Genomic DNA, 27,989 nt, shown 5'->3' with positions numbered 1-27,989 from the left:
AAGAAAACTTAAGACAAAAATTTACAATTAAAGTAAGGAAGATTTCAAAGTCTAGAAATACTTTGTAGAATCTGTTGAAGATGCTAGCAATCATGTAGAAATGAAATTTAACTCTCTAAAGGATGCTTTGGTAGAATCAGCAAAGTCAGTGATTCCTAAAAAAGAAAAAAATGCAAAGAATAAATGGATGACAGATGAAATCAAAAATCTAATGGAAGAAAGGAAACGGAAGAAAGCAAATCCTATAGAATATAAGTCCTTAGAGAAAAAGTTAAAAGCTTATGTCAAAAAGTCAAAGAAGAATGGTTAAACCGGGAATGTGAGCAAATAGAAGGAATCCCTATTACTGATCCAAAAAGGTTACATCAACAAATCAAGAATATCACTGGTAAAAAGCTCCTCTGTTAGTCAGGTGGATGTTTGAAAGCAAAGGACGGTACCATTATCATGGAAAAGGATGAGATTATGAACAGATGGACTGAGTATATTCAGGAATTGTTTGAAGACGATCGAAGCGAAAAACCAGAAATTAAGAAAAACATTAAAGGTCCAAGTATTTTAAAATCTGAGGTTCGTAATACAATAAATAAGATGAAGAAAGGAAAGGCAGCAAGTCCTGATGAATCAGTAATAGAACAAATTATCGCCCTTGAAGATTATGGAATTGAAAAACTTACTGATTTAATCAATGACATTTATGAGACTGGAATAATACCATACGAGATGAAAAAAGTATTTATCACTCTTCCTAAGAAAGCTGGAGCAATAGAATGTGAATTGCATACAACCATAAGTTTAATGAGTCATATCACCAAGATACCTTTAAGAATTTTGATAATAAGAGCTAAAAGTAAGATACAAGCTGAAAAAGGCAAAGAGCAATGTGGTTTTGTGAAAGACAAAGGTACAAGAAACGCAATATGGATGTTAAGGATACTATCAGAATGAGGTATTCAAGTGCAAAAAGATTTGTTTGTTTATTTTATCGAATACACAAAAGCATTTGATAAAGTGAAGCACTATAAGTTATTTGAAATATTACAGAAAACTCTAGATCTAGATCGAAAGACCTCCAACTAATCAGAAATCTGTACTGGGAACAAACTGCCGCTGTAAGAATAGATGGAGAAGTGAGTCCGTTTATGAAAATCAAGAGAGGCGTTAGACAAGGGTGTGTTTTCTGGCCTGATTTATTTAATATGTACAGTGAAACAATATTACAAAATATTAGAGACATCTTGGGAATCAAAGTTGGCGGTGAAAACATCAATAATTTCAGATATGCAGATGACACTGTGTTAATCGCAGGTACAGAGGAAGAACTACAAAACTTAATTGATATAATTGTTGAAGAAAGTGCAAAAATGGGTCTATCTATCAATTGCAAAAAGACAGAATGTATGGTGATATTCAAAAAGGAGAATCCTATCTGCAGGCTGAAAATAAACAGGGAAGACATAAAACAAGTACAGAACTTTTGCTACTTAGGAAGCTGGGTGACATCAGATGACAGGTGCGACTTGGATATTAAAAGAAGAATAGGGATGGCAAAAGACACCTTTACGAGAATGAAGAGTATACTGACCAATACTAAACTAGGCATGACAACCCACCTCAGAGTACTGAAATGTTAGATTTATCCAGTTATGTTATATGGCTCTGAATGTTGGACAATATCTAGTAACATGAAGAAACGAATTGAAGCAGCAGAGATGTGGTTTTTGAGGAAGATGCAAAGAATATCATGAACGAAACGAATATCTAACGAGGATGTCATGAACAGAGCAAAAGCAAAAAGAGAAATAATGTATGAGATCATGAAAAGGCAACGTAACTTCATTAGACATGTGATTAGGAAAGAGGAGTTAGAATGCACGGTAATTATGGGAAAGATTGAAGGGAAGAAAGCAAGAGGAAGACAAAGACAAATGATGATGGAGACAGCAGCCAGAGAACTGGAAATGAATACCAATGAATTCATCCACTTGACTCGAAACAGGAGTGTGTGGGCCATGGCAGTCAAAGCTCAAACTGGGCATGGCACCTGATGATGATGATGATAAGGCTAGAACTTGCGGGTGTGAATTGGGATGATGTTTTTGCAGGGAAATGTACTCTGGACATGTGGTCGATGTTTAGAGATCTCTTGCAGGATGTAAGGGATAAATTTGTCCCAATGAGGAAGATAAAGAATGGTAGGGTGAAGGAACCATAGGTGACAAGTGAGGTGGAGAATCTAGTCAGGTGGAAGAAGGCAGCATACAGGAGGTTTAGGAAGCAAGGATCAGATGGGTCGATTGAGGAATATAGGGTAGCAAGAAAGGAGCTTAAGAAGGGGCTGAGAAGAGCAAGAAGGGGGCATGAAAAGGCCTTGGCGAGTAGGGTAAAGGAAAACCCCAAGGCATTCTTCAATTATGTGAAGAACAAAAGGATGACAGGAGTGAAGGTAGGACCAATTAGAGATAAAGATGGGAAGATGTGCTTGGAGGCTGTGGAAGTGAACGAGGTCCTCAATGAATACTTCTCTTCGGTATTCAACAATGAGAGGGAACTTGATGACAGTGAGGACAATATGAGTGAGGTTGATATTCTGGAGCATGTTGATATTAAGGGAGAGGAGCTGTTGGAGTTGTTAAAATACATTAGGATGGATAAGTCCCCGGGGCCTGAAGGAATATTCCCCAGGCTGCTCCACAAGGCAAGTGAAGAGATTGCTGAGCCTCTGGCTAGGATCTTTATGTCCTCGTTGTCCTCAGGAATGGTACCGGAGGATTGGAGGGAGGCGAATGTTGTCCCCTTGTTCAAAAAAGGTAGTAGGGATAGTCCAGGTAATCATAGACCAGTGAGCCTTACGTCTGTGGTGGGAAAGCTGTTGGAAAAGATTCTTTGAGATAGGATCTATGGGCATTTAGAGAATCATGTTCTGATCAGGGACAGTCAGCATGGCTTTGTGAAGGGCAGATCGTGTCTAACAAGCCTGATAGAGTTCTTTGAGGTGGTGACCAGGCATATAGACCATAAGACAAAGGAGCGGAATTCAACCATTCAGCCCATCGAGTCTGCTCCACCATACAGATGAGGGTAGTGCAGTGGATGTGATCTACATGGATTTTAGTAAGGCATTTGATAAGGTTCCACACAGTAGGCTTATTCAGAAAGTCAGAAGGCATGGGCTCCAGGGAAGTTTGGCCAGGTGGATTCAGAATTGGCTTGCCTGCAGAAAGCAGAGGGTCGTGGTGAAGGGAGTACATTTGGATTGGAGGGTTGTGACTTGTGGTGTCCCACAAGGATCGGTTCTGGGACCTCTACTTTTCATGATTTTTATTAACAACCTGGATGTGGGGGTAGAAGGGTGGGTTGGCAAGTTTGCAGACGACACAAAGTTTGGTGGTGTTGCGGATAGTGTAGAGGATTGTCGAAGATTGCAGAGAGATATTGATACAATGCAGAAGTGGGCTGAGAAGTGGCAGATGGAGTTCAACCCAGAGAAGTGTGAGGTGATACGCTTTGGAAGGACAAACTCTAAGGTAGAGTACAAAGTAAATGGCAGGATACTTGGAAGTGTGGAGGAGCAGAGGGATCTGGGGGTACATGTCAACAGATCCCTGGAAGTTGCCTCACAGGTGGATAGGGTAGTTAAGAAAGCTTATGGGGTGTTAGCTTTCATAAGTCGAGGGATAGAGTTTAAGAGTCGCGATGTAATGATACAGCTCTATAAAACTCTGGTTAGGCCACAATTGGAGTACTGTGTCCAGTTCTAGTCGCCTCACTATTGGAAGGATGTGGAAGCATTGGAAAGGGTACAGAGGAGATATACCAGGATGCTGCCTGGTTTAGAGAGTACGGATTATGATCAGAGATTAAGGGAGCTAGGGCTTTACTCTCTAGAGAGAAGGAGGGTGAGAGGAGAAATGATAGAGGTATACAACATATTAAGAGGAATAGATAGAATGGACAGCCAGCACCTCTTCCCCAGGGCACCACTGCTCAATACAAGAGGACATGGCTTTAAGGTAAGGAGTGAGAAGTTCAGGGGGGATATTAGAGGAAGGTTTTTGTACTCAGAGAGTGGTTGGTGCATGGAATGCACTGCCTGTGTCAGTGGTGAAGGCAGATACACGAGTGAAATTTAAGAGACTACTAGGCAGGTACCGTATATGGAGGAATTTAAGGTGGGGGGGTTATATGGGAGGCAGGGTTTAAAGGTCAGCACAACATTGTGGGCTAAAGGGCCTGTACTGTGTTGTACTGTTCTATGTTCAATGTTCTATGTTCTAATCCTCTTGGAACAAGAGATATCCAAACCTCCATCAAGATCTCCATAAAAGGCACACTCATTTCCATGGTAAAATGGATTCACATTTCCTCAATCACTATGTGAAGCAAATGAAAATGTTTTACAACAGATATTGGATTAGTTTAGAACTTTTCAACTAGAGAGGCGGAGGTTTTTATGTGAAATAAAAGCTGAAATATTGTAAATACTCAGCAGGTTGGCTACCATCTGTGAACAACTAACATTTCAGCTGATGGCTTCTCATAGGTTAGAAGAACCTAAAAATTAAGTTTCAAGGAAAGGGAAGGGCAGCGAAATCAAAGGAATGTCCGTGACAAAGTGATGGTGCTGGCTGAGAGAATGGTACTCTCTGTGGGAGGTGTAAGGATAGCAAGAGAGGTAACAACAAAATACTATTCTTTTTTTCTGTAAAGATATTCTTTTTTGCTGTAAATCTAAAAGCTAAATAAAAAGTAACATGTTTTGGATTTAAACAGGCACATAACTTCAGTACTTGTCAGAGATTAAACACCATCTGCCAAGTACAAGATGGGGAGGATTCTACGAGCTAGAACCTAGTATATAGAATATTACCCCACAAAGCAGACCTTCAGCCCATTATGTCAGGTACTGACCATGATGCCAATCTAACTAATCCTATCTACCTGCACAAGATCTAAGCTCCTCTATCCACGGTCTCTTTATATGTTTGTCTAAATGCTTCTAAACTTTGCTATCATATCTGCTTCTTTCACTTTTACTGACACGACAGTATATTCCAGGCACCTACCAAACTCTGTATTAAAAAAAAAATCACCCTACGCATCTGTTTTCTTCCCTGTCTGATCTTAAAAACATGTCTTCTAGTTCTTGACACGTCTACCAGGGAAAAGAATTCTGACCATTTACCGTATCTATTCTCATAATTTTATATACTCACTCTCCAATGCTCTTGAGAAGATAATACAACTTGGTCCAGCCTGCCTTTTAGCTAATACTCCCCAATCCAGGAAATGACCTGGTGGACCTCTTTTACATCCTTGACGTAATGTAGTGAACAGAAATGCACACGGTACTCCAAATATGGCCTAACCACAGATTTATACCGAGGCAACATGACTTACCTACCATTATCCTCAATGACCTGACCAATAAAAAAAGGATGCTGTATGCCTTCTTTACCATCCTATTCACTTGTGTTATCACTTTCAGGAATCAATGGATTTGCACCCTACATAAATGCTCCTAAAGGTCCTGCCTTTTACTGCATACTTCCTTCTTGGATTTGATCTCCTAAAATGCACCACACTTGTCCAGATTAAAGACCATCTACCATTTCTCCACCCAAGTCTCCAACTGATTTATGTCCTCCTCTGACAACCTTCCTCACTATCCACAGTTCTGCTAATGTTTATGTAATCTCTATGAGACCACCCACACACAAGAGACTGCAGAACTGGGGCAACAAGCAAGATGCTGGAGGAACTCAGCGCATCAGGCACCGTCTGTGGAGGGAAACTGACAGTGGATGCTTCAGGTCCAGGCTTTTCATCTGAACTGAAAAATAGAAGGGCGATAGACAATATTAAAAGATGGAGGGAGGCGTGGGACAAGATCTGGCAGGAGATCCAGGTCAAGACAGGTGGTAGACAGAGAGGGCAGGAGAAAATGGAAATCATGACAGAGATTGAGAAGTATTAGGTTGGGGAGAGGTAGTGAGGGAAGAAAAGTGTGGGTGATGGTCAGATGCAGTGGGATGAGGAAGGGAAAGAGGCAGGGCATTGGGACCTGGGGTTGGTGTAGGAGAAACTAGATAGATCAGGAGGAGAGAGAAAAAGGACAAAGAGTGAGCAGTTTACCTGAAATTGGGGAATTTGATATTCATGCCATCAGGTTGTAGACAACCAAGTTGGAATATCAGATAAAGTTCTGCCACACGTTCCATCTTCCCATCACCATTTTGTCTGGCATTGATACTGATGATCACAGATCTCAGGAAGAGAGGTGGAGTAAAAATACAGAGGAGGAATCCTTTAATTGAAAGGCAGAATAGGCTCAAGGGGATGGATAACTTGTGCTGGTTCCTAAATCAATAGCTATTATATTTTTCAGCTAAAACTACTAACACATACACTCAAACAACAAGCAACACACATCAAAGTTGCTGGTGAACGCAGCAGGCCAGGCAGCATCTCTAGGAAGAGGTACAGTCGACGTTTCAGGCCGAGACCCTTCGTCAGGACACATACACATACACCCAGTGATCTCTTTATTAGGTGCACCCCTACAAAAATCTAATCAACCAATCATGTAGCAACAACTCAATGCATAAAAGCATGCCGATATGGTCAAGAGGTTCAGTTGTCATTCAGACTAAGCATTAGAATGGGGAAGAAATGTGATCTGAGTAACTTTGACCATGGAATGATTATTGGTTCCAGATGGGGTGGTTGGAGTATCCCAGAAGCTGCTGATTTTCTAATGTTTTCATTCACAACAGTCTCTAGAATTTACAGAAAATAATGCAAAAAACAAAAATCAGCCTTTAGTACAGCGAGGAGCTGAGAAAATGTTGCGGGGAAGTGAACATAACCGGCCTGACCCTTTCCTCCAGTCCCGACACCTGGCCCTTTCAAACCATTCAGCCTGGTATGTAAAATATCTAAACATCAGGTCGTTCCTTGGTCTCAGATCCAGGCCCTGTTGCATTTATACACTCTGGGCCTGGATCAGTTACATACACAGAGATCACAGAATCAGAACAAGGTTTAACATCATCAGCACATGTTGTGAAACTTGTTAGCTTAGCGGCAGCAGTACAACGCAGTACATGATCATGTATAGAGAAGAAATAAATGAACTACTGTAAGTATATTTATGTATATTAAATAGTTAAATTTTAAATAGTGCAAAAACAGAAATAATATATATATTTAAAAACTGAGTTAGTGTTCATGTGTTCAATGTCCATTTAGGAATTGGATGACAGAGGGGAAGAAGCTGTTCCTGAATCACTGAGTGTGTGCCTTCAGGCTTCTGTACCTCCTACCTGATCGTAGCAGTGAGAAAAGGGCATGCCCTGGGTGGTGGGGGTCCTTAATAATGGACGCTGCCTTTCTGAGACACCGCTCCTTGAAGCTGTCTGGATACTGCAGAGGCTAGTACCCATGTTAGAGCTGAGTAATTTTACAACTTTCTGTAACTTATTTCAATCCTGTGCAGTTGCACCACCCCCACCCCACCCCCCCCAACCAGACAGTGATGCAGCCAGTCAGAATGCTCTCCATAGAGGGTGAAAATTCATGCCCCAATTCATTTATTTATCATATGTACATTGAAACATACGGTGAAATGTGTCATTTGCGGGAACAACTAACACACCCTAAGGACGTGCTGACAGCAGCCCGTAAGTCTTACCACACACTCCAGCACCAGCATACCATTCCCACAATGTTTAACGGAACAACACAAGACAACCATAGCAACAAAACAAAATAGCAACAGCAAAACGAGCCCCTTTCCTCCTTCTCACCTACACACTCACACACTCTCTCACACACAAAAACAGGCCTCCAGCCCCAGGAAAGGCTACCTCCAGGTTTCCAACCTCCAGTCCCTGGCCTGAACTAGCAGACTCACAGACATAAGGCCTCCAACTTCCAGACACACAAACTTGGGGCTTCGACCATCAGGCCTCAGCTTCCAGACTTGCTGATTTTTGCCTTTGACCTTTGAGCCCCAGCCTTCATTATTGACCCCAGGACTTGCCAATCACAGGACTTTGAAGGGTGTTGCTACATTGGCCAGAGGCAGAAAGCTTTACTGTAAAGTTCATTAAATTGGTGTATAACATTATGGATGCAAAAATATGGTGTAATACTGGCATAAGTAACACAAATTTCCTCAATCTGAAAATTCAGCATAATGCCACTGCAAATTTTGAATAATTCTAAAGGATATTACAAATGCAGCCCAGAGCTTATTCATTATTCATGCACAATTTAAGAAACATTTTCTGGACAGTGACGATTGCCACACAATGGCTTGTTAACTCAGTGGTATAATAGCTTGAGATCTAGTTCAGGATACCCCGCATTGTACTTCTGGCGTTGTAATGGAGACATGCAAAAGTCAACTGCTATCTGCAAATGGAAATCAACTCCAAGGACTGTGCAAATTGCCTTCTCAATTTCGGCATGTATTGATTCTTGTTTATGTCAATATTTTAAATAAACATTACTGCTGAAAGAGAACTAGAGGCCAATGCCAACACACCAACTACGTCTGTGAAGCAGCTTCTAATCAGTAATGTACCGCTAAGCTTAAATGGCCAATCATGTCTTCTACCAGACCGAAGCAGCTGTCAAAACAGTCAGTAGACTGCATATGTAATTGGTACCTACAAACATTCAGAACTGTTACAGATTAATATGAACTAAATATAATTGAGAATGCTAACTAGAGAACTAACTCAAAAATGTGAATGACGTGGAATGACAACATTCCTCTGAGCTGCTCCTGTCCATTGAAATGAATGGAGTGCCTGAGCTATGCCAGGTTTAATGTGGTGCATAGTCAATCTTCATTACTTTAGGATCTGTTCTGTTCTTTCTTTTGCTCCTCCCTGTTTTTGAAAACTTCTCTTTGCCTGAGTGCTCCAGTATACTGGTCTCCTCCAGTTTTGAAGTAGTGACGACCTTAATTTAACTGCCCACCTCTGGGGCCAAGCCCACAGCTGCCAACATTTAAGATCCAAAATTCCATCCCATTCCTTGAAACCTACCATCCTAACCAAGGTTTAAGTCACCTGTCCACCTATCTCCTTATATGGGTTGTTTGATAATGACCCCATCAATCACCCTGGAAGACTTAACAGAAGTTTTTGCTTAGTATTGTTCATTATGTCAATATTCCAACTGGATCATTACAAAGTCTAGGCAACACACACAGAATGCTGGAGGAACTTAGCAATCCAAGCAGCATTAATGGAAAAGAGTACAGTCGATGTTTCAGGCTGAGACCCTTCAAATTACAAAGTTACTTATTTTTTTTCTCAAATAAAGCCTATTTAACTATATTCTTTTCCTAACATCCTCCCTAACTGGTATCATAATTCACATGCAGATTCAGGATGTCATCTAAAACTGACCGACTTCTACAGGTGCACAATGGAGAGTATCATGACTGAATGAATCATTGGTGTGGAAGCACCAGCGCCCATCAACAGAAAAGCCTATATAATGTAATTGATCCATCCCAGTTCATCACAGCTAAAGCTCTCCCCACCACTGAGAACCTCTAAAAGGAGCACTGCCACAAGAAAGCAGCATCCATCATCAAGGACTCCTCCGTCCAGGCCAGCATCCATTTGTATATGTATTTGCACTGCTTGTCTTATTTTGCACTTTGGTTATTTTTCAGTCTTTGTTCGTGTGCGGTTTTTCATTGACCCTATTGTATTTCTTTGTCCTACTGTAAATGCCTGCAAGAAGATGAATGGTGACAGATACTTACCTTGATAATAAATTTACTTTGAATTTTGAACTTTCATGCATGTCCTCAGTTAATGGACAGCAATATCCTTCCTGTGACTGGATGACAAATATTCTACACAGTACATTGGAAGAGAATGCTTTGACAGTTTAATGCAGTAACAACTTCTTTTAATTTATTGTCATTAAATTCACGTTATAAGTGACATGTTTATTTTAATTATCATTATTAAATGATTATATAATTCCTAGCTCCTCATCAGTTATTGCTGAAATATGATTTGTGACATGCAGCACTTTCATCAAAAGATATGATACAAAGTATCTATTGAATGAGAAAAGACTTCTTTTGTCAAGTACATTCCACATCTTTAGGAAGCCCCAGAACATTTTATTATCAATGAGTTATTTTTGAAGTGTGGACACCGTTTCACTTTAATCACTGGCCACCTTTCTTGTACATTAGATTCCTGAGTTCTATTTTGGCATGGAGCATTGTTTTCATACACTTTGTATGCAAGTTGTAATTCATTTTCTACTTGGGAGCAATTGGTAGCAAACAGGAAATGCCTAAAAAGAGTTTTTACCTTTAAACGGGGAAATATCAAACCCTAGAGGGCAGAGTTTTAGGGTGTAAAGTTTATAAGAGATTTTTGAGGGAAGTTTTGAACTCAGTCGTAGGTGTCTGCAATGCACTGCTGGGGGAGGTAACGACTGCAACATTTAAGAAACATTTAAATAGTCATATGAAGAGACAGGGAAATGATGGATATTAACCATATGCAGGCAGATGGAATTAGTTTAATTTGGCATCATAGTTGTCACAGATATGCAGAGCCTGTTCCTCTGTTGTACTGTTCCGTGTTCCATGGTCGAAAGCTATTGGAAACAAAATCCAACTGTGGTTTGGGAGCTATAACTATCAGGTCAGAGGCAGGGATGGATGACTATAATTCTAAAATCAAGGTACATTAATACCTTTATCTACTCTAGATCTACAACTCTCCACAAAGTTAGCGTAGAGCAACATCTACCTTACTATTAGCCACTGTGGTGAAAATGTTAATTGACAATGCTACCCTACAGGAAAGATGTCAACAAGGCTGAAGGAGTACAGAGAAAGTTTACAAGGATGTTGCTGGGACTGGAGGACCTGAGTTATAAGAACGGATTGAGTAGGTTAGGACCTTATTCCTTTAACGTAGAAGATTGAGAGGAGATTTGATAGAGGTATACAAAAGTATGAGTATAGATAGGGTAAATGCAAGCAGCCTTTTTTCACTGAGGTTGGATGGGACTACAACCAAAGGTCATGGCTTGAGGGTGAAAGGTGAGAGGTTTAAGGGGAACATAAGGAGAAACTCCTTCACTCAGAGGGTCATGAGATTGTGGAATGAGCAGCCAGCCCAATGGTGCATGTGAGCTCAATTTCAATGTCTAAGAGAAATTTAGATAGGTACATTGATAATAAAGATATGGAGGGCTATGGTCTGGTGCAGGTCAATGGGAGTGGCAGTTTAAATGGTTTCAGCATGCACTAGATGGGCCAAAGGGCCTGTTTCTGTGCTGTACTTCTCTATGACTCTATGACTTTAATGTACAGATTTATTCACATTCACTTTGCGATGTTTTTTTTTATCTTGCCTGTTCTTTTCAGTTCTCTTTACAAAAAGAATGAATTATGTTTCTTTCCTCTGTTGCCAGAGACCAGCTGGTGAAGAAAGTATGTGGCTTCAGGATGAATGCAGATTTTCTCATAGCCACAGGGAATGGGGAGACTCTCCTGAAACATGGTAAGAGGACAGTGAAGCAGACTGTCAAAGTGGTTGGTCTCAGGAGAAACGATCGGAGATTCAATGTGCAGTTCTGTCGGGATCATGACTGTACCTCAATAACCACATGCTCCTGCTTATGCGCCGAATGACTCTTTGACCCTATTGCAGACTGTATCCCAGTCACATTGCATAAACTTGTGCTCCTGGATAGTCCTGGTGCATTGGTTACAGCAGAAATTAAAGAAAAATAAGTTTATTTATATAGTATCACCCATTTCAAAGGTCAGACAGGGCCCTTGGGAATTATAATGTATGCAGGAAAGAGCTTAGAAAGGACTTGGGAGGGCCAGAAGGAGACATGAGAAGGCCTTGGTGTGTAGAAAACCCCAAGGTCTTCTATAATGTATGTGAAGAGCAGAAGGATGATTAGAGTGATGGTAGGAATGATCAGGGATAAAAGAGGAAACAAATGCCTGGAGTCAGAAGAGGTAGGGGAGGTCCTTAATGAATACTTTGTTTCAGTATCCACCACTGAGAGGAACCTTGAAGAACATGAGGTCAGCCTAGAACAGGCCAATGTGCTAGAACATGTCATCATTAAGAAAGAGGATGTAATGAAACTTCTGAAAAACATTAGGTCAGATAAGTCCGTGGGGTGTCAGACTGGATATACCCCAGGTCACTGTGGAACGTGAAGAAAGAGATTGCTATGCCATTGGCAATTATTGTTATGCCCTCATAGTCTACAGGAGATTGAAGGATGGCATATTCCTGTTCATGAAAGGTAATGGGAATAATCTTAGGTATTATAGACCAGTGAGTCTTACACCAGTGGAGACAACTTATAGCAGAGGATCCTTGGAGACAGGATTTCTGAGCACTTGGAGAAACATGGTCTGAGTAGGGATAAATAGCATGGCTTTGAGGGGCAGGTCATGCCTCATGAGCCTGATTGAATTATTTAAGGAAGTGACAAAATAAATTGATGAAGGTAGAGCAGTGGGTGTAGTGTAGATGGATTTTATTATGGTGGTCTACAAGGTTTCCCATGGTAGGCTCATTCAGAAAGTCAGGAGGCATGGGATCCAGGGAAACCTGGCTGTGTGGATCCAGAATCGGTTTGCCTACTGAAGGACAAGGAACTGGGAACTAGGAGCCTGGGCTTGGACTCCGAGCCGGAGACTGGATAAGGACCCAGAACCTGGGTCTTGACTCGGGCTCAGACCCAGAAACTAGGCGAGGACATGACCTGGCTACAGGACATGGCGAGGCTTGGGTTCCCCAAGGTGAGGACATGGCCAGCCTTGGGTTCAGACTCCAAGGACGAGGACGCAGAACCTGGGTCTTGACTCCGGTTCGGACTCTGGAACTAGGCAAAGACATGATGTGGTCTTGGGAGACAGGACTAGGCGAGGCTACAAGACAGAACGAGAGACCCCTGGGCAAGATGAGGGAACTCCAGTACAGGACAAGGGAACTCCAGCACAGGACAAAGCACATGGACAGGACAAGAACATGAAGCCTTGACTTGGTACTCAGCAACAGCCGAGCCTTGAACTTGGGACAACAGGAACCTTGGAACCTTGGACTTGGGACAGCAGGAATGCAGAAGACAGAGCCTTGGTCTTGGGGAGGACAGGAACACAGAGCCTTGGACTTGAGAGACAGGAACATAGAGACAAGAAACACAGAGCTGGGACCCCCCTTTGGGAACAGGACTTGGGGCCAGGGCTCTACACAGAGTCAGGACAACTCCTAAGGAGCAGGACATAGGGCCAGGACTCATTACAGAACACAGAGAGACAGTTCCCAACACTAGGTAGCGGCAAACAGCCGGACCTACCCAGCGAAGGCATGGACACAGAGACAGTTCCCAACACTAGGTAGCGGCAAACAGCCGGACCTACCCAGCGAAGGCATGGACACAGAGACAGTTCCCAACACTAGGTAGCGGCAAACAGCCGGACCTACCCAGCGAAGGCATGGACACAGAGACAGTTCCCAACACTAGGTAGCGGCAAACAGCCGGACCTACCCAGCGAAGGCATGGACACAGAGACAGTTCCCAACACTAGGTAGCGGCAAACAGCCGGACCTACCCAGCGAAGGCATGGACACAGAGACAGTTCCCAACACTAGGTAGCGGCAAACAGCCGGACCTACCCAGCGAAGGCATGGACACAGAGACAGTTCCCAACACTAGGTAGCGGCAAACAGCCGGACCTACCCAGCGAAGGCATGGACACAGAGACAGTTCCCAACACTAGGTAGCGGCGCGGCGCGGCAAGGCAAGGCAAGGCAAGGCAAGGCAAGGCAAGGCAAGGCAAGGCAAGGCAAGGCTTCAGGAAGCAGGGGCAGAGAAGGGATTCAGACAGGGGGTTGGGACAGGAGCAATCCAGCAGCCAAGCCCTAGTCTCCGGAGGTACTTATGTGTCTGCCCAAACGAGAATCATGTGCCTCGATTAGAGCACCCAACAGGACAAAAGAAAACCAGAAAACCTGGAATAAGGATTGATGGACTGGTCTGTGAACGGGAATGCGGACTTCACGGACCGGACCATGACAGGCAAAGGTATTTAAAACTACCTTAGCTACGGGTAATCTGCTGGAGGGCTGGAGGATGTTCAAAATTCAAAGTAAATTTATTATCAAAGTGCATATACATGTCACCATATACAACCATGAGATTTGTTTGCTTGCAGGCATACTGAGTAAAGCCAAGAAACATAATAAAATCAATGAAAGACCACACCCAACAGGACGGACAAACAAACAATGTGCAAAAGACAACAAACTGCAAGTACAAAAGAAGGAAAAAAAGAAATCACAATAATAAATAAATCAGCAATAAATACCAAGAACACTGGATGAAGAGTCCCTTGTTCCCTTGTTCCCTTATTCAAGAAAGGGAGTAGAGATAGCTCAGGAAATTATAGACCAGTGAGTCTTACCTCAGTGGTTGGTAAGTTGATGGAGAAGATCCTGAGAGGCAGGATTTATGAACCTTTGGAGAGGTATAATATGATTAGGAATAGTCAGCATGGCTTTGTCAAAGGCAGGTCGTGCCTTACGAACCTGATTGAATTTTTTGAGGCTGTGACTAGACACATTGATGAAGGTAGAGCAGTAGATGTAGTATATATGGACTTCAGCAGGACATTTGACAAGGTACCCCATGCAAGGCTTATTGAGAAAGTAAGGAGGCATGGGATCCAAGGAGGCATTGCTTTGTGGATCCAGAACTGGCTTGCCCACAGAAGGCAAAGAATAGTTGTAGACGGGTTATATTCTGCATGGAGTCTGGTGACCAGTGGTGTGCCTCAGGGACCCCTACTCTTCGTGATTTTTATAAATGACCTGGATGAGGAAGTGGAGGGATGAGTTAGTAAATTTGCTGATGACACAAAGTTTGGAGGTGTTGTGGATAGTGTGGAAGACTGTCAGAGGTTAAAATGGGACATGAATAGGATGTAAAACTGGGCTGAGAAGTGACAGATGGCGTTCAACCCAGATAAGTGTGAGGTGATTCATTTTGGTAGGTCAAATATGATGGCAGAATATGGTGAGACTCTTGGCAGTATGGAGGATAAGAGAGATCTTGGGGTCCGAGTCCATAGGACACTCAAAACTGCTGCACAGGTTGACTCTGTGGTTAAGAAGGCATACGGTGTATTGGCCTTCATCAATTGTGAGATTGAGTTTAGGAGCTGAGAGGTAATGTTGCAGCTAGATAGGACCCTGGTCAGACCTCACTTGGAGAACTGTGCTCAGTTCTGGTCACCTCACTACAGAAAGGATGTGGAAACCATAGAAAGGGCGCAGTGGAGATTTACAAGGATGTTGCCTGGATTGGGGAGCATGCCTTATGAGAATAGGTTGAGTGAACTCGGCCTTTTCTCCTTGGAGCGACGGAGGATGAGAGGTGACCTGATAGAGGTGTATAAGATGATTAGAGGCATTGACCATGTGGATAGCCAGAGGCTTTTTCCCGGGGCTGAAATGGCTAGCATGAGAGGGTATAGTTTTAAGGTGCTTGGAAGTAGGTACAGAGGAGATGTCAGGGGTAAGTTTTTTACACAGAGAGTGGTGCTTACGTGGAATGGGCTGCCAGTGACGGTGGTAGAGGCGGATACGATAGAGTCTTTTAAGAGACTCTTGGATAGGTACATGGAGCTTAGAAAAATAGAGGGCTATGGGTGACCCTAGGTAATTTCTAAAGTAAGGACATGTTCAGCACAGCTTTGTGGGCTGAAGGGCCTGTATTGTGCTGTAGGTTTTCTATGTTTCTATATTTTAAGAGTCCTTGAACGTGAGTCTATTCGTTGTGGGATCAGCTTAGTGAAGAGGCAAGTGAAGTTGTCACCTCTGGTTCAAAAGCCAGATGGTTTAGGGGTACTTACTGTTCCTGAACCTGGTAGTGTGGGTCCTGAGGCCCCTGTACCTTTTCCCTGATGGCAGCAGTGGGAAGAGAGCATGGCCTGGCTGGTGGTGGTCCTGAATGACAGATGCTGCTTACCGGGGACAGCGTTCCATGTAGATGTGCTCAATGGTGGGGGTTGAGCTGTATCCACTGCTTTTTGTAGGGTTTGCCATTTAAGGCCATTGGTGTTTCCATACCAGGCCATGATGCAACCAGTCTATATACTCTCCACCACTCATCTATAAAAGTTTGTCAAAGTTTTAGTTGTCATGCCAAATGTTTTCAAACTTCTAAGGAAGTAAAGGTGCTGCTATATTTCTTCATAATTGCTGTAACATGCTGAATGTTGTTGCTTTGCTCAACAAAAGCTCTAAGAATAAGCTGAGAAATTAAAGGCCAGTGAGCCTGACATCAGTGTGGGTAAATTATTGCAAGGTCCTGGACATTTTTCTTGTGATGACAAGACCCTGTTGGACATTAGTAATGTAGAATACTGCAAGTCCTGTTCATTGATTCACTGGCAGGACTGGCGTAGGGGTGGCCGCGTGGCCTCAGTTGTGGTACGGATCAGGCTCTCGTGCCACGGTGTCTCCTGTTGCAGCCACACAGGGGAGGAGGGACCAGAGTCAGTGTGGGAGAGGGCAGAGGTGCAATGGGAGGGCTGGCTAAGCCCATCAGTGCTGCCCTCTATTGTTCACTTGGTGGAAGACAAGCAGATTGCATCGTCTGTGGCTGTGCTAGCCAGTGATGAGGAACTGCTGCATTCTTCTTGCAGAAACATCCAGGATAACATCCCATGCACCATCAATCTACAGGCCATGCCACTCAGAGAACCAGGCTAATATTATATTTTTGTGACTGTATGTAGGGTTGCCAACTTTCTCACTCCCAAATAAGGGACAAAAGTAGCAGTCAAATACGGGACACTTGTGTTTACCCCGAGAAAGACAACCATGACCATGAAGCCTTGTGCGGGCACCTGTGTGTGCATGCGTGACGTGCACATACATAACGTGCTGATTTTTTTCTACAAATTGGTTTTGGCGATTCTGCTCAGTGAAACTACACTGTACATACATTATTTCTACTTTATATAGACTGTGTATTTATCATGTCATTCCCGCTTTTACTATATGTTAGTGTTATTTTAGGTTTTATGTGTTATTTGGTAGGTTATATTTTGGGTCTGGGAACTCTCAAAAAATTTTCCCATATAAATTAATGGTAATTGCTTCTTCACTTTACACCATTTCGGCATGAAAGGTTTCATAGGAACACTCTACCTTAGCAGGGGAAATACGGGACAAGGGCGGTCAAGTATGGGACAAACCAATTTAGCCCAATATACGGGATGTCCCGGCTAATATGGGACAGTTGGCAACCCTAACTGCATATGCTATCGTAATTCTATATGCTATGTGCTATGAGCTGCATGTGACCATATGCACTGTATTTTGTAACTTGGCCCTAGAGGAACACTGAGTTGTTTAGCATGTGTATGGTTGAATGACGAGTAAACTTGAACTTGGACTAAGGGACCAGATTCCAGTAAGATGGTGACATGGGCAAATACAGCAGCCTCTTGGGGGCCAACCAAAGGTGCTTTTATCTTTGTAAAACTTGTTTTGTACAATCCAAAGACAATTCTACTCCAAGAACGTCAGGTCCCGCAGGGCTGCTCCATCAGTGAGCTGCTCGTTGATCAGAGTAACTGGACTGGTGTCAGCATTGGAGCCAGCCGAAGGATCGAAGGGGTTGGCCGAGATGTCAAAGGGGTCAGTCGGGATATCACTGTTGTGCCAGAGGAGTCAGTTTGGGTACAGAGGAATTGACCTGGCTACAGACCATGTTGATACTCACTACTCAGAAGCATCAGAGTTGGTGCAGCATAAACGTGGGAGACTGTCTCGGACATTTCACTTGTTATCGCAAGACTCTGTTGGACAGTGACAATGTAAGTTGCTGCAGGCCTGTTACCCTTGTCTGGTGAAGGGACAATTGACATGGGAGCTGTGCAGCCTCAGTTGTAGTGAGAACTAGGCCTCCAGCCTCAAGCCTGCCTTCTGCTGCAGACCAGGTGAGAGACATGGAAGAGCTACAGCCTGCTGAGCTCAGATGGGGCCTGGCCTCACCCATCAGTGCTGCCCTCCTGTGTTCAAGCAGTGTAATGACAGGCTGGGTTGCGTGCATCTGTACACTGCCAGGAGAATGTGCCATCGATTGCTGGACATTGTGGCTCGGGGCTTGACCTATATTTTTTTTCGAGTAAATATGTTTCTTTGCTCGATATTTTGAATTATATTACTCACTAGTTTTGAAAGCTTGCTTGCTATTTGAATGCTTTGCACCTTGGCCGCAGAGGAACGCTCTCTCATCAGTTGTATCTATCAGAAACAAGAGAAAATCTACAGATGCTGGAAGTAACACACACAAAATGCTGGAGGAACTCAGCAGGTCAAGCACCATCTATGGAAAAGAGTACAGTCGATGTTTTGGACCAAGACCCTTTATCAGGAGAAAATAAGATGAGGAGTAAAGTTAAAAGGTGGGAGGAGGCGAGGGAGAATCACAAGGTGATAGGTGAAACCAGGAGAGGGAAGGGTGAAGTGAAGAGCTGAGAACTTGATTGGTGAAAGAGATGCAGGGCTGGAGAAGGGGGAATCTGATAGGAGAGGACAGAAGACCATGGAAGAAAGAAAGGGGGGGAGGAGCACCAGAGGGAGGCGATGGGCAGGCAAGGAGATAAGGTGAGAGAGGGAAAAGGGGATGAGGAATGGTGAAGGAGAGAGGGAGGGAGACGATTACTGGAAGATTGAGAAATCAATGTTCATGCCATCATGTTGGAGCCTACCTAGATGGAATATAAAGTGTTGTTCCTTCAACTTGAGTGTGGCCTCATCGCAACAGTAGAGGACGCCAATGGATTGACATGTCGGAATGGGAATAGAAAGTGGAATTAAAATAGGTGACCACTGGGAGATCCTGCTTTTTTTGACAAATGGAACATAAGTGTTCAGTGAAGCAGTCTCCCAATCTACGTTGGGTCTCATTGATACACAGGAGGCCACATCGGGAGTACTGGAGACAGCAAGTGTCCCCAGTAGACTCACAGGTGAAGTGTTGCCTCAACTTGAAGAGCTGTTTAGGGCCCTCGATGGTAGTGAGGGAGGAGGTGTAGGGGCAGGTGTAGCACTTGTTCCACTTGCAAGGATAAGTGCCAGCAGGGAGATCAGTGGGGAGGAGGGATGAATAGACAAGGGAGTCGTGTAGGGAGTGATCCCTGTGGAAAGCAGAAAGTGGGGGTGAGGGAAAAATGTGCTTGGTGGTGGGCTCCTGTTGGAGATGGTGGAAGTTGCAGAGAATTATGAGCTGGACATGGAGGCTGGTGGGGTGGTAGGTAAGGACAAGAGGAACCCTATCCCTGGTAGGCTGCTGGGAGGATGGGATGAGAGCAAATGTGCGTGAAATGGAAGAGAAGCAGTTCAGGGCAGCATTAATGGTGGTGGAAGAGACACCCCTTTCTTTGAAGAAGGAAGGCATTTCCTTCGTTCTGGAATAAAAAGCCTCATCCTGAGAGCAGATGCGGCAGAGACAGAGGAATTGAGAGAAGGGGATGCCGTTTTTACAAGTAACAGGATGGGAAGAGATATAGTCCAGGTACCTGTGAGAGTCTGTGGGTTTATAATAGGCATCAAGCTGTCTCCAGAGATAGAGACAGATCCACGGCCTCCTCTCCGGTCACGATGAGGCCACACTCAGGTTGGAGGAATAACATCTTATATTCCATCTGGGTAGCCTCCAACCTGATGGCATGAACATCGATTTCTCGAACTTCCAGTAATGCCCCCCCTTCACCATTCCCCTTCCTCTTTTCCCTCTCTCACCTTATCTCCTTGCCTGTCCATCACCCCCCGTGGGTGCTACTCCCCCCTTTTCTTTCTTCCATGGTCTTCTATCACCTCCTATTAGAGCCCCCTTTCTCCAATTCTGGATCTCTTTCGCCAATCAACTTCCCAGCTCTTTACTTCACCCCTCCCCCTCCCGGTTTCACCTATTGCCTTGTGTTTCTCCCTCCTCTCCCCCATCTTTTAACTCTACTCCTCATCTTTTTTCCTCCAGTCCTGCTGAAAGTTCTCGGCCCAAAACATCAACAGTTTACTCTTTTCCATAGATGCTGCCTGTCCTGCTGAGTTTCTCCAGTATTTTGTGTGTGTCAGCTGTATCTATGTATGGTTTGAATGATAATTAAACTTGATTTAATAAGTATTTGGATAGACGGGGCCTGATTAGGGATAGTCAACATGGCTTTCTGTGTGGTAGGTCGAGTCTGACCAGTCAGAGTTTTTCAAGGAGGTTACCAGGAAGGTTGATAAAGGGCAGACAGTTGACATTGTCAACATTGACCTAGCATGGCCTTTGACATAGTCTCACATTTGAGGCTGATCTAGTCATTTGGCATTCAGGATGTAGAAGGAAATTGAATTCAAGATTAGCTGAGCAGGAGAAGCCAGAGAATGTTAGTAGATGTTTGCCTCTGGAGGCCTGTGTGTGGTGGTGTACTGCAGGGACTGGTGCTGGGTCTGTTGTTCTTTGTCATATATATTAATGATTTGGTTAATAATACTGGATCAGCAAATTTGTGGATGACACCAAGATTGGTGGAACAGTGAACAGTAAGGAAGATTATCAAAGCTTGCTGCGGGATATGGACCAGCAGAAAAAATGGCTGAAAAATGGCAGACGGAATTTAATTCAATCAAGTGTGAGGTGTTGCATTTTGAGAGGACAAGTCAGGGTAGGACTTAGACAGTGAATGGTAGGACACTGAGGAGTGCAGTAGAAGATGTAGATCATAATTTCTTGAAAGTGGTGCCACAGGTAGACAGGATCCCAAAAACAGGTTTGGGCACATTGACTTTCGTAAATCAGAGTACTGAATACAGAAGTTAGGATGTTACGTCAAAGTTGTATAAGACATTGGTGAGGCCAAATATGAAGTATTGTGTGCAATTCTGGCCACATACCTACAGGAAAAATGTCAATATATTGAAAGAGTACAGAGAAAATTTACAAGGATGTTCCTGGGACTTGAGGACCTGAGTAATAGGGAAAGGTTGAAAAGTTATGAATTTATTCCCTGAAGTGTAGGACAATGGGGGAAGATTTGATAGAGTGTACAAAATGATGAGGGGTATAGATAGGGTAAATAAAAGAAAGTTTTTTCCACAGAGATTGGGTGAGACTAGAACCAGAGGTCATAGGTTAAGGATGAAAGGTGAAATATTTAAAGGGAACCTGAAGGGAAACTTTTTCACACAGAGGGTAGTGAGAGTATGGAACGAGCTACTAATGGAAGCGGTGGATGTGGTGGACATATTAAGGAACAGGAGTTAAAGCTCAATGATCTTTGACTCATACAGGAGAATGAGGGAGTGATAGACAGGAGCTACAGAGAGGAAGTCATCCCTAGGTTGCAGGAGACAGGTAACTGGGTGACTGTCAGGAGAAGGAGGGGAAATGCACAGCCAGTGCAGTGTATACCTGTGGCAGTTCCCCTCAGTAATAGATATACAATTTTAGATACTAGTGAAGGGGGTTGATGTACCCGGGAGCCTCAGTGACCGGGTCTCTGGCACTGAGTCTGGTGCTGTGACTCAGAAGAACAGAGAGGTGAAGAGGACTGCAGGGTTGATAGGAGATTATTTAGTCAGAGGAACAGAGATGAGGTTCTGTAGGCACGATAGAGACATCTGAATGGTATGTTGCCTCCTTGGTGCCAGGATCAGGGACGTCTCGGATCATGTCCATGGCATTCTCAAGGGGGACGGAGAGCTGCCAGAAGTCTTGGTACGTATTGACACCAATGACATAAGTAGACAAGGTGAGGAGGTCCTGAAGAGAGATTTTAGGAAGCGAGGTAGAAAGCTGAGAAACAGGACCTCCAGGATTACTGCCTGAGCCATGTGCCAGTGAGGGTAATAAGATGATTTCGCAGGTGAATACGTGACTGAGGGACTAGTGCAGAGGGACAGGGTTCAGATTTATGGAACAGTGGGATCTCTTCTGGGGAAGGTATGACCTGTACAAAAGGGAGATTACACCTGAACCCAAGGGGGTCCAATATCCTTCTGGGCATGTTGGCTAGAGTTGTTTGGGTGGATTTAAACTAATTTGACAGGGGGATGGGAACCGGAGTGACAGTGCTGAAGATGAGGTAGTTGGTTTACAAACAGAGGCAATGGGTAGTGAGACACTGAGCAAGGAGAGGCTGGTGATAGGGCAAAATTGCAGTCAACAGGATGAGTTGCAAGGTAAAAGGCAGACAAAATTGAAAAGGGTGAATACAGGACTGAAGGTGTCATATATGAATGCGCGTAGTATGCGGAACAAGGTAGATGAATTTGTGGCACAATTACAGATTGGTATGTATGGTATTGTAGGCATTACTGAATCACGGCTGAAAGAAGATTATGGGTGGGAGCTTAATGACCAAGAGTATACGTCGTATTAAATGAACAGGCAGGAAGGCAGAGGGGAGTGACGTTGCTCTGTTGTTAAAAAATGAAATGAAATTATTAGAAAGAGGTGACATAGGGTCAGAAGGTGTTGAATCATTGTGGATAGATGGCATCCATTAGTCTCGCGAGACCATGGATCTGCACCTGGAAAGTCTTGCTTCAGTCTCTCCAAGGCACAGGCCTGGGCAAGGTTGTATGGAAGACCGGCAGTTGCCCATAAAGCAAGTCTCCCCTCTCCACGACCGATACAGCTTGGCACCAGTGACGTCGCAGGAGTTGCCAGAACGAGGTTGAAGGTAACGTCGGACTGCTTTAGGGAATCCAGCTCCGGATTTGTCCTCAGGGTTTACTCCTGAAGCCTTTCCCATGAGTGGGTATGGCCACAAGGCAGCGGAGGTGTGAAATCAAAATCTTCCCTCTCTTAGATGGACTGCCTTCCCAGGCTAACAAGCTCCATCTACCCGAAGCACTGGTTTTAAGGCGCCAGGATCCGCCTTCACCTCTTTTCCGGTCAGTAGAAACAGTTCCGCCGGGCTTAAAGGCTAAGCCACACGAGAAGGCCAGGAGTTGGACTTGATTGTCAGAGGCTATTTGAGGTGCATGCCGTGAGGAGCACTTTTAGGTAGTGGGAGCTTGTCCCCACTACCACTCCTTGGCTTGACAACCTTGGAACTGCAAGGGTAAAAAGACCCTATCCATGACAATTATAATGGTCTACGTTATGACAGGATACAGAAAATTCATGCCAAAAAGGCAATGTTACAATTATCAAGGGGTATTTCAACATGCAGGTAGATTGGGAAAATAATGTTGGTGCTGGATTTCAAGAGGGGGAATTTGGAAAACGATGCCTGGAGAGGTAGAAATGGGGGACAAGGAAAGAGCAAGTGAACTGAGTAAGTATTTTGCATGTCTTCGCTGTAGAAGACACTGCAGTGTGGTGGAAGTCCAGACATCAGGGATCATAAAGTGTGGGAAGTTACCATTACTAGGGAGGATGTTCTTGGGAAACTGAAAGGTCTGAAGGTAGATATGTCACGGGGACCAGTTGGTGTACAACCACGGTTCTAAAAGAGGTAGCTGAAGAGATTGTGTAGAGGTATTAGTAATGATCTTTCAAGAATCAATAGATTCTGGAATAGTTCAGGAAAGCTGGAAAATTGCTAATGTCACTCCAGTCTTCAAGAAGGACGAGAGGTAGAAGAAGGGAAATTATAGGCCAGTTAGTCTGACCTCAGTTTTTGGGAAGATGTTGGAGTCGATTGCTAAGGATGTGATTTTGGGGTACTTGGAAGTAGATGATAAAATGGACTGTAGTCAGGTTGGTTTCCTCAGGAGAAAACCTTGCCTGACAAATCTGTTGGAATTCTTTGAAGAAGTAACAAGCAGAATGGGCAAAGGAGAATCAGCTGATGTTGCGTACTTAGATTTTCAGAAGGCCTTTGACAAGGTGCCACACATGAAGCTGCTGAACAAGTATGAGCCCATGGTATTGCAGGAAAGACTCTAGTATGGATAAAGCCGTGGCTGATTGGCAGGAGGCAAAGAGTGAAAATAAAGGGAGCCTTTTCTGGATGGCTGCCAGTGACCAGTGCGGTTCCGCGTTGGGACTGATTCTTTTTACATTATATGCTAATGATTTGGATAATGATTTGATGGTTTTGTTGAAAAGTTTGCAGATAATACCAAGATAGGTGGAGGGGCAGGTAGATTTGAGGAAGTAGAGAGGCTACAGAAGGACTTAGACAGATTGGGAGAATGGGCAAAGAAATGGCAAATAGAATGGTCAGTAAGTGTATGGTCATACACTTTAATAGAAGAAATGAAAGAGTTGACTATTTTCTGAATGGGAGAAAATACAAAAATCTAAGGCACAAAGCGAGTTGGGAGTGCTTGTGCAGGATTCCCTAAAGGTTAATGCGCAGGTTGAGTCTGTGGTGAGGAAGGCAAATGCAATGTTAGCATTCATTTGAAGAGGACTAGAACATAAAAGCAAAGGTATGATGTTGAGACTTTATAAAGCCCCGGTGAGGCCTCACTTGGAGTATTGTGAACAGTTTTGGGCCCCTTATCCTAGAAAAAAATGTGCTCAAACTGGAGAGGGTTCAAAGGAGTTTTATGAGATGATTCCAGGATTGAATGTCAAGTTATATAAAGACAAGAACTTGCTGGCTCTGGGGCTGTATTCACTGGAATTCAAAAGAATGAGGGGGGACTTAATTGAAATCTATCAAATGGCGAAAACTTCAACAGAGTGGATGTGGAGAGGATGTTTCCTATGGTGGGAGTGTCTAAGACCAGAGGACACAGCCTCAGAATAGAGGGGCATCCTTTTAGAAAGGAGGTGAGGAGGAATTTCTTCAGCCAGAGAGTGGTGAACTGGGACTAGGCAAAAGCGTTGGGCATGGACTAAATGATCCAAAGGGTCTATCTCTGTGCTGTATTGATATGATCAATGTGCTATATAGGTAAGTTTGCAGTGAAGCAGAATTGAGACCTGATTGATAAATGTGATGGGGTAAGACTGATAGGGACTTCAGGCAACTAGAACAGCAGCTTGAATACATTATTTGAAGGTGTATTCAATGATGTTGGTTATCAATGTGTAATCACAGAACCTGACAGGATTTCATGCAGAATCTCAGATTTTGACTCCTTAACCCAACCATTTTGACAATCTGCTCCAATGTCCTTCCAGCATGCCTCTGGAGGGGCTCCTCATCCCCCATGGATATAGACCATTTCTTTCTGAATCCTTCCTCCACTAAATCAGTAATTCCAATGTCTTCTCATAATTTTGATGATTCACGTTCTCTCACACTGTCAAAATCTCCACTTTTTCCCAAATCAAAATCAGATCTGCAAGACTGTCAGCAGGTGCAACAGAACCATCCACTATACTTTAAAAAGGGCAAGCTGTCTTTAACTTGCGAACACCAGCTTTAATAGAAGTATTGCCATTTACAGTGCTGGCTTCTCCTGTAGAACTCAGGCAATGAACTCCACAATAAACACCGAATGGATGATAAAATCATCTATACGAGCAGGCATCATGAATTAGGCAGGCTGGCTTTAATACAGTCAATGGACATGGGGTTAATTGGTGACAGCACCCCAAAACTTGCTTCCAGGGGTTATCAAATCTGGTCTCAACAACCAGCTGTCATTAGCGTTGTCGTCGGAGTTAAATATCTTGAATTGCTCTGTAGGTGCCGTGCATCTGTTCTCTATCTGCATTGTATTCTATGTTGTGAGTTTATTATGTCTATTACGGTAACTAGTTATGTGAGTGGGGGTGTGGAAAAAGTGAAGGGAATAAGTCATGTATCCTTGCCTTGTTCATTGCAATTTGTAGTGGATGTCATATATTTTGCTGACTGCTGAATCAGGCTCAGTTAAACTTGGCTTACACTTGGGTATGCTTAATTTTCATCGCTTCAAGATTATATGTTTGCTAATTACTAATAAGGGATCGAATACAATCCTCGACTTCTGGAGCGATCACTTTTGGAGTGAGGGCACGTCATGCAAGCAGGGTTGCCAGCAGCGGCAATTGTTTTGGTTTTGGTTTGGCCATTACATGCTCCTTTTCGTTTATCACAGAGCCAACACGGACACATTTCAGAATGAGTTCCATCTGTATTGAGAACCTTTATGTTTCGTTCTTACTTTATTTCTTGTTATTTCTGGCACTGAGGATATGTCGCTGGCTTACTTTTAGTCAAAGTTTCCAATTTTTCCTTGAAGTACATTAATTAATCAGCATTGTTATTCTTCATATTTTGGCAACTAAACAATTCAACTTCATAATTTTCCACAATAAATCTCCATTTTTTTAAAAGGACAATTACCAGAACATAAATTCACTAATTGACAATAAGTGTGTGTGATTGATACTTATTTATATATGTTTTTTATTTATCGGCTAATTTTCAATGTGCAATTATTTACTTAGACTTTAATAAGTCAAGTCTGTTTTCGTTATTTCAGCTGTTTTTAATCACTGAAATATTAAAACATTCATCTCACTTAAATCCTTCAACACTTTCTAAATGAGAGGAGAGATCTATATTCATTCTCCATATGCAACATCACTCTAAATGTCCTGATTTAAGAAGAAGAGAGCATAAGGAATTGAAGCTTATGAAATTGAGCTTATGGAAGCATAAGGAATTGAGCAAAAGGAATTCAGCACTTTGTGGTTGCTCTGCCAAACCATGATCAACATTTTACGTCAGGGCCTCATTCCTGCATTGACCCTGTATCCTTCAATTACCTTACTATATAAATGTTCCTGATTTACAAATACTGAGCAACTGAGTCTCCACATGCCACTGGGGTGAAGAATTCCAAAGATTCACTCTGTTCTTCTCATTTCTGTCCTCAATGGCTGACCCTAATTTTGAGGCTGTAATCTCCGCTTCTAGATCCCCAACCAGAGGAAACATCAAATCAGGGTCTACTTGTTAAGCTCTAAAATCTGTTGCAAGTTTCAATGAAACCGCCTCTCATTCTTTTAATCGCAAAAGCATAAAATGTGTCTCTACATTTATACTTGATCCTCTTTTCAACATCGTTTTCCTGTCTAACTTCTTGCTATAGTCCTATCATAACCTTCAGTAATTTATGTACAGGGATACCCAGGTCCCTCTGAACATCGAAATCTTACAAGCTCTCACTGTTTAAGAAGGTACTTGTTCTACCAAAGTAGACCTCACCAGGCATGAATATAAAACAACTGTACTTCCAGTAAATGCAATGAAAAATGCACATATTAAACTTAATTTCTTCTTTTTTACTGTGCTCATTTATATCTGGTAATTCTTTAACTTTCCTTCATAATTAACTTTGTTTAGCCCAGTGGAATTAGATTCTAATGTAAACACACAACCTCTAATATAAAAACAGAAAACTGCTGAGAAAAAATATCAGCAGGTCAGGTAGTATTTGGTGAATGGAAAGAGATTTGTTATTCAGGTCCAAAATCCTTTGAGATTCTGTTTAATACTCCTTTAGTTTTCCCAGATCCTACCTGACCAGTGTAGTGTTTCCAGTATATTCTGTTCAGATTTATTGTACTTTTGGAAAATCAAACCCAGGTATAACTTTCACAGTGCACGGCAGGGCCCTTGGAGGACAAGTACACGTAATGGAAGTAGTGTCAGAGTTAGGTAGGGTGATGAAGAAGGCTTTTGGCATGCTCTCAGGGCACGGAGTATAAAAGTTGAGTGGCCGTGGTGTGGTTGTACAGGATGTTGGTGAAGCCACACTTGTGTTAAGTTTTGTCACCCTGCTATAGGAAAGACGTTATTAAACTGGAAAGAGTGCAGACAAGATTTATAAGGGTGTTGCCAGGATTGAAGTATTGAATTATAGGGAGGGGTTGGACAGGCTAGGACTTTATTCCTTGTATCATAGCTGACTGAGAGATGATCCTATAGGGACAGAAAAAAGGTGAACACACTCAGTCTTTTATCCCAGGGTGGGGAATCAATAACTAGAGGACTA

General features: G+C 43.1%; 1 long non-coding RNA gene across 1 annotated transcript in view; it reads right to left on the bottom strand.

Moving 5' to 3' along the window:
• Positions 1-7,398, bottom strand: part of LOC140194757 (uncharacterized) — a 96,416-nt gene extending 89,018 nt beyond the window's left edge. Inside the window, exon 1 of the long non-coding RNA XR_011885288.1 lies at positions 7,326-7,398. This is a non-coding gene — a long non-coding RNA (uncharacterized lncRNA). The remainder of the gene's footprint in view (positions 1-7,325) is intronic.
• Positions 7,399-27,989: the final 20,591 nt, after the last annotated feature.

The sequence above is a fragment of the Mobula birostris genome, chromosome 3 (assembly GCF_030028105.1).
Source record: "Mobula birostris isolate sMobBir1 chromosome 3, sMobBir1.hap1, whole genome shotgun sequence".
Classification (NCBI taxonomy): Eukaryota; Metazoa; Chordata; class Chondrichthyes; order Myliobatiformes; family Myliobatidae; genus Mobula; species Mobula birostris.
The sequence above is the reverse complement of the archived record's forward strand: the minus strand, read 5'-3'. Positions and strand labels throughout refer to the sequence as shown.